The following is a 13,855-nucleotide window of genomic DNA, read 5'->3' on the forward strand; positions in this document are numbered from 1 at the left end:
TTTTGTGATGCTCATCCACTCTATCTCATCTATATCTATTCATAGGGTCTGCAGTCAGTATTTTCAATATGTCTTATCAAGGTGACAGCCAGAACCAGTCAGAGGAGCAGATTCACATGAGTGAGGGCACTAGTCCCTCTAGCACCTCAGATGATGGCAGCAGGAGCACCCCAAGCAACTTGCCCAAAGATGCCACCAGGGCCAGAAAGAAGAAAACCTCAGAATCTGAGGATGAAGACTATGTGGCAGTTGAGGATGAGGCCACTTCCAAGAAGAAAGTTCTCAAAAAGGAATATGGCACAACTGCAACCACTAAGCCTGGTATGAAGACCAAAGTGCCTGCAAAGAGAACTCCCATGTCTAAAGCCGGAGCCTCTACTCAAGTACCAGAGACAACTGATCCCAAAGAGGTTGGGGCAGAAGGGAAGAAGAGGAAGGAAAGGGTCAAGAAGATCATGGCCAGAGTTGTTGGACAGCCTTCCATGATGGAAGAGGAAGAGGAAGAAGAGGTTGCTGCACCTGCACCCAAGGCTCAAAAGCTTATGGGTGATGCTATTAGGTCAGGGGCTGCATCATCAAAGCCCAAAGAAGCACCCAAAGCTGCCTCCAAGCCCAAGACTGCACCTAAGAGGAATACCAGAAACATACCAGCTGCTGAGAAGAACAAGGCCCCAGTGCCTGAAGCTGTTGCTGAAGAAGAAGATGATGATGAGCAAATCTTGAGAAAGTTGAAGCCAAAGATTCCAGACCACAATGATGCTCATTCTGTGGTTGAGAACATGAAGCTGAGGAAGGATGCATGACTCAGACAGTGGTGATTGTCTGATCCTTATGCTATTAGGAGAAGGACTGCTGTTGACTACAGGTTCCATACTAAGGAACAACAGGATTTCTATGAGACTGTGCTGCTGGACAAGAAGCCTATAGTTTGTGCCATGAGGTGGGTGGATTGGAAATACATCAAGGAGAATCAGGAACAATATCCTGGTGTGTATGACAGTTTCAGTGCTTGTGGAGTTGCAGACTTTGTTGGACAGAAGTTCACAAAGTGGAATGATGAGCTCATAATGCAATTGTACTCCACAAGACACTTCTATCTAGATGGCAGGATAGTATGGATGTCTGAAGGTACAAGGTATCGGTCTTGAGGAATGGGAAAATCTGATAAATGCACCAAAGGAGAAAGAATATGACTTGGATGTCTATGCCAAGAAGAATAAGGATCACAATTCTATGGCACACATGTACAAGGAGATCCCAGATAAAGCTCTTGAAACTCACAAGTTTGGATCTGTACATTTCCTTCTGTCAGGACTGCCAACCATCAACTGGATCCTTAGGCACACACTCTTGCCCAAGTCAGGAGATCACAACATGATCAGAGGCCACGCTATCAATCTTCTACACATATTTGATGTGCCTCAAAAGTTCAAGGTCATGAGCCTCATAGTTGAGACTATCAAGAGGACAGCAGCTGACCAGAAGAGAAGCTGTGGGTATGCCCCACAAATCCAGGAGCTGATTAACTCCAAGATGGGCACAGGCACATACCTATTGGACAAGGATCACATGCCTATCTTTCCAGATTTTGAGGACAACCAAGTGGTTATGGATTAACATGAACCATCTTCTGTGCATGCTCAAGCAAAGAAGGAGAAAGCAAGGACAGAGAAGGCTACCAAGATGCCAACAATGGAAGAGGCATATCAATACTTTTTAAAGAGCAAACAAGATCAACTAGGCTACTTGATTGCATCCACTCTGAGGATTGAGAAAGGGCTGGCCACCTTGACTCAAAACCAGGAGAGCCTAGAGAGGATCATGGAGCAGAAGTTCTATGACTTGGATGTGAAGGTAACTCAGATCCAGTGTGTTGTTGAGCAGCTTCAGGATGATATGCAGGCGAGGAAGGGCAAGACAACCACAGATGCATTTGCCAGAGTGCCTAGAGCTCAGAGAACAGCTGCAGTGCCAGTGACAGACACCAGAGCCACTTCATCTGCACCAGCTACAGCTCCTACAGCTCCAGTGCAACCAGCTCCAGCACCTACACCTCCAGCTCCATCCACATCAACTGAAGCTTTCGTCCTTGGCGTCATATCTACACCACCACATCAAGACCAAGCCTGAGAGACGACATAGTACTATGCATTTTCTAGGAACTTTTTGGTAACTTGTTGCCAAAGGGGGAGAAAAATGTATAGATCATAGGCTTCGAGAGAGAGAGAGAGAGAGAGAGAGTTTGCTTTTGTTCTCTCTTGCTTTGGTGGTTAAACTTTATTTGCTTGTTTGAGATACCTTATGTCTGTGTGATACCTGGATGATCATGTGTTTGATCATATGCTACATTTATGATTATTGGATGGCATTATCCCATCTATCTCTATTTGATCATTCACTTTGCTTGGTGATGAGTGCATGTATTCAATCTTTATTATTTTGAGCGCTCCACCAAGATGTATGTGACATGGAAGAGTAACCCATGAGCCTAACTCTTTGTGCATTTGCAGTCCAAAGCAAATCTTAAACTATGCACAAATTTAGGGGGAGCTCTTGCTTATCACATACTTCTCAAAGCGACAATGTTTTTCACTCTTATTATTATTTGTCAAAGCTTTGATCTATATGTTGTCATCAATTACCAAAAAGGGGGAGATTGAAAGTGCAACTATCCCTAGGTGGTTTTGGTAATTCCTAACAACATATAGCTCATTGAGCTAACATCATTCCAAGATGAACATTTCAGGAAAAGCTCAATGAATGGCATGTCATGGATAAGGAGAGTGGATCCCTCAAAATACTAATGATAAAAGGATTGGCTCAAGCTCAAAAGCTCAAGACTCTACATCTTATATTTTAGTGATCCAAGATCACATTGAGTCTATAGGAAAATCCAATACTATCAAGGAGGGATGAGGTGTTGTTTAATGAGTTTCTTGCTCCACAGTGCTTAGTAATATGCTCCAAAAACCATCAAATACTTTCTCATATCCACATATGACGCAAACCGAAAGTCAAACTCGACCCCACCGATTCTTTCTACCCGGCGCCACCGAGTTCAGATGTCATAGCCACTGCCACAAACCCTAGGCAAATCGGTATCACTGATAGGGATCTCAGTCTCACCGAGATGGGATTGTAATCTCTCTGTTTCCCTTCATAACGTTTCGGTCTCACCGAGATGAGCGATCGGTCCCACCGAGAGTGCAATGTAAACTCTTTGTTTCCTTTTTGTAACATTTCGGTCTCACCGAAATGAGCGAACTGGTCCCACCGAGTTTACCTGACCAACTCTCTGGTTAGCTTATTACCAAAATCGGTCTCACCGAGTTTGTGTAATCGGTCTCACCGAGATTACGTTATGCCCTAACCCTAACCATATCGGTCCTACCGAGTTGCATGTCGGTCCCACCGAAAATCCTAACGGTCACTAGGTTTACTAAATCGGTCTGACCGAGTTTGTTGATTCGGTCCCACCGAGATTGGTAAATTGTGTGTAACGGTTAGATTTTGTGTGGAGGCTATATATACCCCTCCACCTCCTCTTCATTTGTGGAGAGAGCCATCACAACAAACCTACACTTCCAACATACCATTTCTGAGAGAGAACCACCTACTCATGTGTTGACGCCAAGATATTCCATTCCTACCATATGAATCTTGATCTCTAGCCTTCCCCAAGTTGCTTTCCACTCAAATCTTATTTCCACCAAATCCAAATCTTGTGAGAGAGAGTTGAGTGTTGGGGAGACTATCATTTGAAGCATAAGAGCAAGGAGTTCATCATCAACACACCATTTGTTACTTCTTGGAGAGTGGTGTCTCCTAGATTGGCTAGGTGTCACTTGGGAGCCTCCGACAAGATTGTGGAGTTGAACCAACGAGTTTGTAAGGGCAAGGAGATCGCCTACTTCGTGAAGATCTACCACTGGTGAGGCAAGTCCTTCGTGGGCGATGGACATGGTGGGATAGACAAGGTTGCTTCTTTGTGGACCCTTCGTGGGTGGAGCCCTCCATGGACTCGTGCAGCCATTACCCTTCGTGGGTTGAAGTCTCCATCAACGTGGATGTACGATAGCACCACCTATCGGAACCACGTCAAAAACATCCGTGTCTCCAATTGCATTTGAATCCTCCAATCCCTTCCCTTTACATTCTTGCAAGTTGCATGCTTTACTTTCCGCTTCTCATATACTCTTTGCATGCTTGTTTGAATTGTGTGAAGATTGCTTGACTTGTGCTAAGATAGCTAAAATCTGCCAAAGACTAAAATTGGGAAAAGGATAAGTTTTTAATTGGTCAAGTAGTCTAATCACCTCCCCTCTAGACATACTTCCGATCCTACAGCTGGGAACTTTCCTGATAAACTGTTGTTGCCAAGTAGAAGAAATTGCATTTTTTGGATGCCAAAGCATTGAGGAATTTCACCCTCTAACAAGTTGTTCGGTCGTTTCTGCAACAGGCTTTGCGCATGAAAGGTTTCGACCCGACTTGGAGAAACCATGTTGAATCCTTTATGCAAAAAGGGAGTGTTGGAATCAAAGTGAATGATGACATAGGTCACTATTTCCAGACAAATAAAGGCCTGAGACAAGGAGATCCGATGTCACCTATTCTGTTCAACATCATAGTTGGCATGTTGACCATTCTAATAGGTAGGGCAAAGGATGCTGGTCAAGTAGGTAGCCTGGTACCTCATCTAGTTGATGGAGGGTGTCTATCATACAATACGCTGATGATACTATAATTTTCATGGAGCATGACTTGGCAAAAGCGCGAAACATGAAGCTGCTGTTATGCTTATTCGAACAATTGACGGGGTTAAAGATTAACTTTCACAAGAGTGAACTGTTCTGCTTTGGAAGAGCCAAAGAAGAACAAGAGGCCTATAAGCAATTGTTCGGTTGTGAACTTGTGAATTTACCTTTTAGGTATTTGGGTTTACCAATTCACCATCGTAAGCTAACAAATAGAGAATTGAAGTGTATCGAGGATCGATTCGAGAAGAAATTAAGCTCCTGGAAGGGCAAGCTGATGTCGTATGGGGCCCGGCTAATTCTGATTAATTCGGTTCTCACGAGCATGCCTATGTTTCTTTTGTCGTTTTTTGAGATACCAGTTGGAGTTAGGAAAAGACTGGATTTCTATCGATCTCGATTCTTCTGGCAGAGTAATGATTTAAAAAGGAAGTATCGACTCATTAAATGGGATATTATTTGCCGACCAAAGGACCAAGGGGGTCTAGGTATCGAAAATATTGAGGTGAAAAACAGATGTCTTCTCAGCAACTGGCTGTACAAGTTATCTGTAGAGTCGGAGGCCACGTGGGCACAGATTCTGCGTAACAATTACCTTCAATCCAAAACTTTGTCACAGGTGACAGTGAGGCCGACGGACTCACCTTTTTGGAAAGGGCTGATGAGAGTTAAATCGGTCTTTTTCAACAGAACAAAGTTTATTATCGGAACGGTACTTCCACGAGATTCTGGGAGTATACGTGGCTAGGGGAAACACCTCTCGCGCTTCAGTATCCTTCTCTTTATAGCATCGTGCAACAGAGAGACGCTCTGGTTGCTACTGTGCTTCGGTCCACTCCCCTCAATATCTAATTTAGGAGAACACTTGCCGGAGCGCATTGGGAAGCATGGCTCCATTTGGTGAGAAGAATGATGGATGTGCAGCTTGCTCAACGGCCGAATTCGTTGAGCTGGAAATTAACCAGGAATGGAGAGTTCACGGTTAAATTTATGTACTTAGATGTGATCAATTCTAGCTCTATTCCTAGTTCCAAACAAGTTTGGAATGTCAAAGTCCCTTTGAGAGTTAAAGTGTTTATGTGGTTTGTACATAAACAAGTCATTTTAACCAAGGACAATTTGACAAAGTGCAATTGGACTGGTTCTACGAGATGTAGTTTTTGTGATCACGACGAGACCATCAAACACCTCTTTCTTGATTGTCCCATGGCGAAGGTTCTTTGGCGGACTGTTCACATTGCTTTTAATATTACTCCTCCGAATAATATCAATACATTATTTGGGATGTGGCTGGATGGGATAAAGACCCAAACAGCAAGTCACATTCGTGTAGGAGTATGTGCTTTAATTTGGGCAGTCTGGAACTGCAGGAATGATTTGGTTTTTAACAGAACAACAAATACTCATTTTTTGCAGGTTATCTTCCGAGCTACTACGTTGATCCGTATGTGATCGCTACTCACTCAGACGGAGGCCAAGGAGCATTTGGTTACTGAATCTACCCGATGGGAGATGGTAGCTCGGGCTATATTCAGCCGGTTTGGATGACGGTCATGTAATACGATAGGCAATTAGTTTTCCTATCTTTATTTTGCATGCCGGCTGTGGCTTTTATTTTCCGCTCTTTGTGAGCCGTTTGGTGGCTAGTTTGTAACGGATTACATGACCTTTGTTAAACCTATTTGCTTTTAATAAATGTGGCCATATGCATCTCTTTGATGCAGAGGCCGAGGTTGCGCCCCTTTTTCAAAAAAAATAAAATAAAAAATAAGTTGTTCGACAAATCCATATACAATAGCTGTTGCATTTGCAAATAGATTCTGGAATGTGCCCACCAAGTCGATTTGAATAGATAAGCAACATCTGAAGTGGGGAGGCTTCAAAATTTGATGGTATTACTCCTGAAAAGTTATTGTTGGAGATGTCAAACAGAGTGATATTTGTCAGCAACGAAGGTATTGAGCCGGTGAGCTGGTTTGAACTTAGGTAGAATTCTTCCAAAGCCATGCCATCCAAATGTGCCGGCAAGCGACCACTTATTTGATTGTTGGATATGTTGAGATATGTTGCTTGTGAAAATTTATACCAAAGCCAATATGGAAACTTGTCCTCTAAACCGGTGCTCGAAACGTCAAGTGAATCATTTCCCTGCAGTTGCTGAAGCCAAGCTGGAAAGAGAGGACCGATTTGGCATGATGCAAAATCTGCAGCCTGTAGCCTAAAGGGAGAACGCCAATCTGAATCCACTACAATCTTCAATTATTGAAAGACAAGTCTATGGACTTCAAACTTTTTAGATTTGCAAAGTGTTCTTCCTTGATTAAACCACTAAGCTCGTTGTTGCTTAGGTCCAGTTCAACGAGATCCTCCAAAGAACCTAATTCAGTGGGTACACTTCCATTGAGGTGATTACTGGAGAGGTCTAGTAAGGCTAAGCTAGTTGAATGCATAACCTCTGGTGGTATAGGTCCAGTAATTTTGTTCTCTGCAAGACTAAGGTAAGACAAACGCTTCAATTTTCCAAGCTCGGCTGGTATAATTCCAGTTAAGTTGTTGCGGCTCATGTCCAAATAAGTCAGAGTTGTAAGGTCACCAATTTCAGTTGGAATATTACCGTTGAGTAGATTCCAGTCGAGATCAAGGATGGTTAAATGCACCAAATTCCTAAGCTTAGGCAGTATAGGTCCAACAAGGTTGTTGCAAGACAGGTCAAGCATGCTCAAGCTGCTGAATTCCCCTATAAAATTTGGCAGGGCCCCGGTGCAAATTCAGCTCCAGCAGTTTCCCCCGTGCACATCTCGGCAATCCCTCCATCAACACCACTATATCTCCAATCATATGATTTTTAGAGAGGTCGAGGATTTCCAAAGAGCAAAGGTTTTCAATGTTTCCGGTCTTATTCAGATTGGTTGCTGACACATCAAGGACCTTGAGCGACGTCATGTTTCCTAGTGCATCGGGAAGTTTACCGGATAACCAATTTGCACGGAAACTCAGACGAAGACTGAGGTATTTGAGGCTCGTCACTTTCCAAAACCAACTTGATGCAATTGAGTTGCCTAAATTATTCTCGGACAGATCAAGCATCTCAAGTTTCATGAGGTTAAGGTAGGGAAGTGATTGACTTGCAGTATCAAGTGAGCATGCAGCAAGATTGATAACCCTTAGAGATGGAATCATATTCAATGTACCAGGCCAGTCAGTTATCCTAGAGAGATTTATTCCATTCATGCTAAGATACTGCAGCAATGGTAGCTTTGTTAACCAGGTGATGTCTGCCTCGTACATCTCGCTATAACCCTGACCATGGTCAAGATGCTGCAACTTAGACAGATTACCAAGTTGAGAAGGAACTCTACCGGTAAATGACATGCCGCAGAGGTTAAGATACCTCAAGTTCTCCATGGAGCTCAAGAACTGAGGAATATGGCTACTTGTCCCTAGCAAACAGTTCATGCTAAGATCCATGTGCTCTAGATGCTTCAAGGAAAGCAGAGAGGTACTTATCTCACCGTACAATGAATTAGCATCACTGCATGCATCATAGGTATCAGTTTCCACAATTGTGTCAGCCAATGAATGAGCATGACCACAGCAGCTGGGTAGCTGGGGGAGCAATCGTATGCACTAAATCTGTATGCTACAGGTTCAGTGTTACTAGTATTTAGCTACATACCAGAGCTATACTACAGTCTATGGTCAAAGTCCCAGTGCTTCAGGGTTTCAGGGAGGCCCACGCTCAATCAAGTCGATCTAGTCCATACAATTGTGTGGCCAGGCTGATGAGAGTTGCCAGCCACTGATGAGAGTAGCCTGCCTGTAACGATAGGGTACTGTCAAAGTCATCATCAGTCAGCTCTGCTGGATGTAGACGGTGCACTCTGGACTTTGGCACGCTTAAACATTCCTGCCATCTGAAACTCTCTCGACTTTTCAGACTTCGAACTACATCTGACAGGTGGCCCTCGTGTCGGCTGGCCATGGGGAATTGTAGGGGTGGACTGCTCCATCCACCATCCAACAACATCCAACTTCCCTCTTGCCTGGACTGAAACTTCAGAGGAAAAGAGAACAACGACGCTATGATTTTCGGCACTTAACCTTCTGCTCTTTTTTCGACAAAGGGTGAATTTTATTGACTCAAAATGGAGCATCAAGAAGATACAAACACAATGAGCACACCGACCTCTGTATAGCTAGGATGCACACAACCAACACCAACACATGCACACAAGAACACACCAACAAATAGCAAAGTCATATAAGACCAAAGCTATGTGTAGGTGAGAAAAAAAAAACCTGAAGCGATCAAATCCATAATCGGCAAACTACATCACTGACCATATCCGCACCAACCATGTTATTACACCAAACGAACGACGAGATTCTTCAACAGCAACGCCTTAAGGAATGGAGCGACGCTCAATAGCCGCCATCGCCGGATCCAACCACCTAGGTCAGAATCTAGGTTTTCACCCTGAAGTAGTCCGAGCATATCCGAGCAATGCCTTCAACAAGGTAACGACGTAAAAACATCGCCATTGCTAGGCATGACCAACTTGAGTCACCTAGGCTTTCACCCCGGAGCTCGAGACCGGGTGCCTTAACCTTCCTGAATGCACTCGAAAGGAAACTTCGGAGGAAAAGAAAACAGACAGTTGAAACAAACTATGCTGTGGCACTTAACCTTCCTCAATGCACTCTGAAATTTTGAAGCTAAAAACCCTGACGAAGCCTAAAGCATTCCTCAACAGCTCAATGCAACGAACAAACACGTGTAGAATTTTTCCAAACGAGGCAACTTAAGAAAGGATGTATTTACGGATTCATGGTGGCCAATAGAAGGCCAGCGACAAGCTCCCTGTTTTGCTGGAGACCGGCGCTGAGGACATAGATGCCAACTGCCAAGGGGGAATTCAGTCGCTCATGTTGCTCACCTCACCATGTTTTTGCTTCTTTTGTCTTATCTTTTCTGTTGCTTTCAGCTTGGCTAGCTTAGTTTTTTGTTATCTTTGCCTTCCTCTGGTTTGTCAGGCTTCTTTTTCCATATGTGCAGATTATGTTTTAAAGATAGTTTTCCTTTCAAATAGAAGCAACCTTGGAATTTTCGCCAAATTGAGTTGCAGGTTGTTGATTTTTGGGCAGAGGAAAGGGGGAGGTAATTGGCCCCGTCATGTTCACTCGATTATCTAGAGATTAGTTATAGTACACATAATTTCCTTGTAAAATATGGTCGCTACATTTCTGGTTGTGATCCTCCAGCTAGCATCTCCAGAAGAAGGTGGATTATGATCCTCCAAAGTTTGACTTAGACATTTTCTATGGAGCAACTGGTGGCAGTCTCTGTCCGCGTTGGGGTGAGACGAAGACCACCTAGGCCTTATCTAATTTATTTTTGGGCAGATGGGAGCCGGAGGCATCGGGTTGGTTGGTGGACTAAGCTGGGAACTCAATTCTCACATGACCTGCTGCAAGCAAATCAACGAACAGGTGGTGACCAGAGCACTACACCGCATGCCTTTTTGGTATGGGTTAAGCCTCTCCCCAGCTGCCTTCAAGAAGAAAACAGAGGAGACGCTCACCAGGACGAGCGCCACGCCTGTTCATCACCCACGCCTTGTCGGCCGGCCACCAAGGAAAAGAGAGAACGAAGCAGTCGTTTTGGTATGGGCTCCATCCAACGTCAATGGTAAACTACTCTGCATTCTCTTGAACCGAAACTTGAGCGGAAAAAGAGAGAACAAAGCTGCTACAATTTTTCACTAAACGAAGTTGGAGAGATGGTGTCAACAAACAAACACTACGTACATGGAAGCATGCTCGGATGCTCCTCCTCACATTATGAGAGGCTCTAACACGAGCGAACCACACGGGTAACAGATAAAACAACTACTACTTGACCGAACTGAATGTACTCCTCACAGTTCGCATGCAGAGACGAACCAAACTTACCATGAACAATATTTGAAAGGTTAAAGAAGTTAATGGTTAATTATTCTTTTGCCCTCAGTGGTGTTCATGTGCTCAGTTTTGCCCTCAGTTGTGAATCGTGCTCAGTTTTGCCCCTAGTCCATGCGCAGCTACTATGACGAGGCCAAACGGCCAGATTTTAGTCCATTCCGTCCACCGGCGTTAGTGGTAGTGGGTCCGGAGCTTACACGTGGGACCGCGTGGACGTGGGTTCGCAGTTAACATGTGGGACCGTTCAACAAAATCCCCAAATAAATCCTCGGGTTCTAACCTGCCAACTCGACGCCCACTCTATCCCGTCCGCCGGCCGGCCGTCCTGCGCCGCCGCTGCCAGCACCTGCCTCGCCACCGGCTGCGCTGCCGCGGCCGTCCTGCTCCACCACTACATGCTCCACTCACCACCTTCCTGTAACGCCACGTGTGGGGCTCCCGCCATCTGCTCGACCCGCGGCGCGGCCTCCTTCCGTGCACCCGGCCGGAGCGCTGATAAGTGGGGGGCTGGTGGAGCTGTTTGAAGTACGAGGGTGAACTCCAGGGCGAAATGGCGAGCAGCGGCGACCTCGGAGTATTTGGCGAGGCAGGCATCGGGCCGGAGATCCGCCGCGTCCACGACTGGGTTCCCGAGGGGTAAGTCACGCCTCCTGTTTAGATTGAGCTTAGTTGTGCATTTGAACAGTCGATTCGAGTTGGTTTGCTCGGTTAGTGTGCTGATTGCGTCTCTGTTTTTCGTCGGTTAGGATAGAGTTGCGGTTTGCTTTCTTGGTGCACATTAGAAGGGACCGGTACATGTTGAATGCAAAGAATAAGAAGAAATTCCAAGGAGATTTTGATTATCTATTGTCAATGGCTTGTAATTGGAGTTTCAGACAATTTGGGGAGGTAATTTGTAGCCAATATCCTTGGGGTTTGCTTGATGAAGTGGAATAAAAATACTATGATGGGGAAAAGAAATGGGTGACAGTTAGTAATTATGAAGAGCTGACTATCATGTTTGCTAGGCATAAGGAGAAAGAGAATTTTCATGTGAGGCTGCAAATTGATGTGCTTGAGCAGGCATTTGGACCTAGGATGGCGGGTGCAACATCTCGGGGAGAACTAAGTCGTCGTAATGGCGGCTCTAGCCAGAACAGTTTAGTTAGTGCACGACGACGTGGTGGCTTGACAAGCGTGGGCACCGGCAGTAGGGTCCCCCTTGAAGTGGAGCCTGATGCCTACAATTCTGGGGTTGATGAAGAGAAGCTATATTCTGATGTTATTCAGAATTTACGACGGGCACCTCGGGCCAAAAACCAAGATGAGGCTCACAATGCAGTCCGTGTGGCTGATGACGCGGTGGGTGAGGACGAAGACCTTGCAGCTGTTGAATGGGACCCTTTGAATCCTCATACGGAAGAAGGTACCGTTTTTGCATCCATGACTGAGTGTAGAAATGCATTTGTGACATACTGCATCAAGGTAGAACATACTTTCAAAGTTAACAAGAGCGATCAAGTACGTTACAGAGTGCACTGTCCGACTGAGGGTTCTCCATGGAGGATGTTCGCATTTAAAATGTGAAATAGCACGAATGTTCAGGTCAAAGTGAACCCTTTTAAGCACACATGCCAGGAATCAACCCTTAGGAATGATACAATCAGTAGAGCCAAGTTAAGATGGGTGGCAGAAGAAGTAAAGAAGTGGGTGAAAGAAAACCAGCAAGTGGGTCCAAAGGAATTGGAGAAGAACATCAAAGACAAGTTCAAAATAGATTTACCATACATGAGATTGTTCAATGGTAAACAACATGCTATGGATTCTATTTATGATAACTGTCAGGAAAGTTTTTCAATTGTTGTATTCATTCAAAGGTAAAGTGGAGAGGACCAGCCCAGGTAGTATTGTAGATATTGACCACCACACCATAGAGTACACATTCAGGGGAGTGACAAAGACCAAGGAATGCTTTAGGAGGGTTTTTGTCTGCTTTGAGGCTTGTCGTCGGGTTTTTTTGGCAGGCTGCAGGCCTTATTTGGCTATTGATGCTACTTTTCTCACAGAGAGGTTTAAAGGACAGTTAGTAGCAGCTTGTGCAGTTGATGCACACAATTTTGTATTTCCAGTTGCGTACGGTGTGTTGGAGACAGAGTCTGGGGAGAGCTGGACTTGGTTTTTGCATAATCTGCGCCCGGCTATTGCACATCCCAATGGGTTGGTAATTCATACAGATGCCTGGAAAGATTTAGAAGTGGTCGTGGACAATGTGTTCCCAGGAGTAGAGCATAGGGAATTGATACGTCTCCAACGTATCTATAATTTTTTATTGTTCTGTGCTATTATATTACCCGTTTTGGATGTTTATGGGCTTTACTATACACTTTTATATCATTTTTGGGACTAACCTACTAACCAGAGGCCCATCCCAAACTGTTGTTTTTTTGTCTATTTCAGTGTTTCGAAGAAAAGGAATATCAAACGGAGTCCAAACGGAATGAAACCTTCGGGAGCGATCTTTTTGGAAACGCAATCCATGAGACTTGGAGTGGACGTCAAGAAGCAGCCGAGGCGGCAACGAGGGTGCAGGGTGCCCTAGGGCGTGGGCGCGCCCCCACCCTCGTGGGCCCCTCGTGGCTCTCCTGACCAACCTCCTTCGCCTATATATACTTCTGTACCCTGGAAACACCAAGGAGCACTACAAAACCCTATTTCCACCACCGCAACCTTTTGTACCCGTGAGATCCCATCTTGGGGCCTTTTCCGGCGCTCCGCCGGAGGGGGAATCGATCACGGAGGGCCTCTACATCGTCGCCAAGGCCTCTCCTATGAGTTGTGAGTAGTTTACCACAGACCTTCGGGTCCATAGTTATTAGCTAGATGGCTTCTTCTCTCTCTTTGAATCTCAATACAAAGTTCTCCTCGATCTTCTTGGAGATCTATTCGATGTAACTCTTTTTGCGGTGTGTTTGTCGAGATCCGATGAATTGTGGGTTTATGATCAAGTTTATCTATGAGAAATATTTGAATCTCCTCTGGATTTTTTATGTATGATTGGTTATCTTTGCAAGTCTCTTCGAATTATCAGTTTGGTTTGGCCTACTAGATTGATCTTTCTTGCAATGGGAGAAGTGCTTACCTTTGGGTTCAATCTTGCG

General features: G+C 44.9%; 1 pseudogene; it reads right to left on the bottom strand.

Annotated features, from left to right (window-relative positions):
- LOC123080970 (receptor-like protein EIX1) overlaps positions 1-11,312 on the bottom strand; it is a 47,180-nt pseudogene extending 35,868 nt beyond the window's left edge.
- Positions 11,313-13,855: the final 2,543 nt, after the last annotated feature.

This window comes from Triticum aestivum, chromosome 1B, assembly GCF_018294505.1.
Source record: "Triticum aestivum cultivar Chinese Spring chromosome 1B, IWGSC CS RefSeq v2.1, whole genome shotgun sequence".
NCBI lineage: Eukaryota > Viridiplantae > Streptophyta > Magnoliopsida > Poales > Poaceae > Triticum > Triticum aestivum.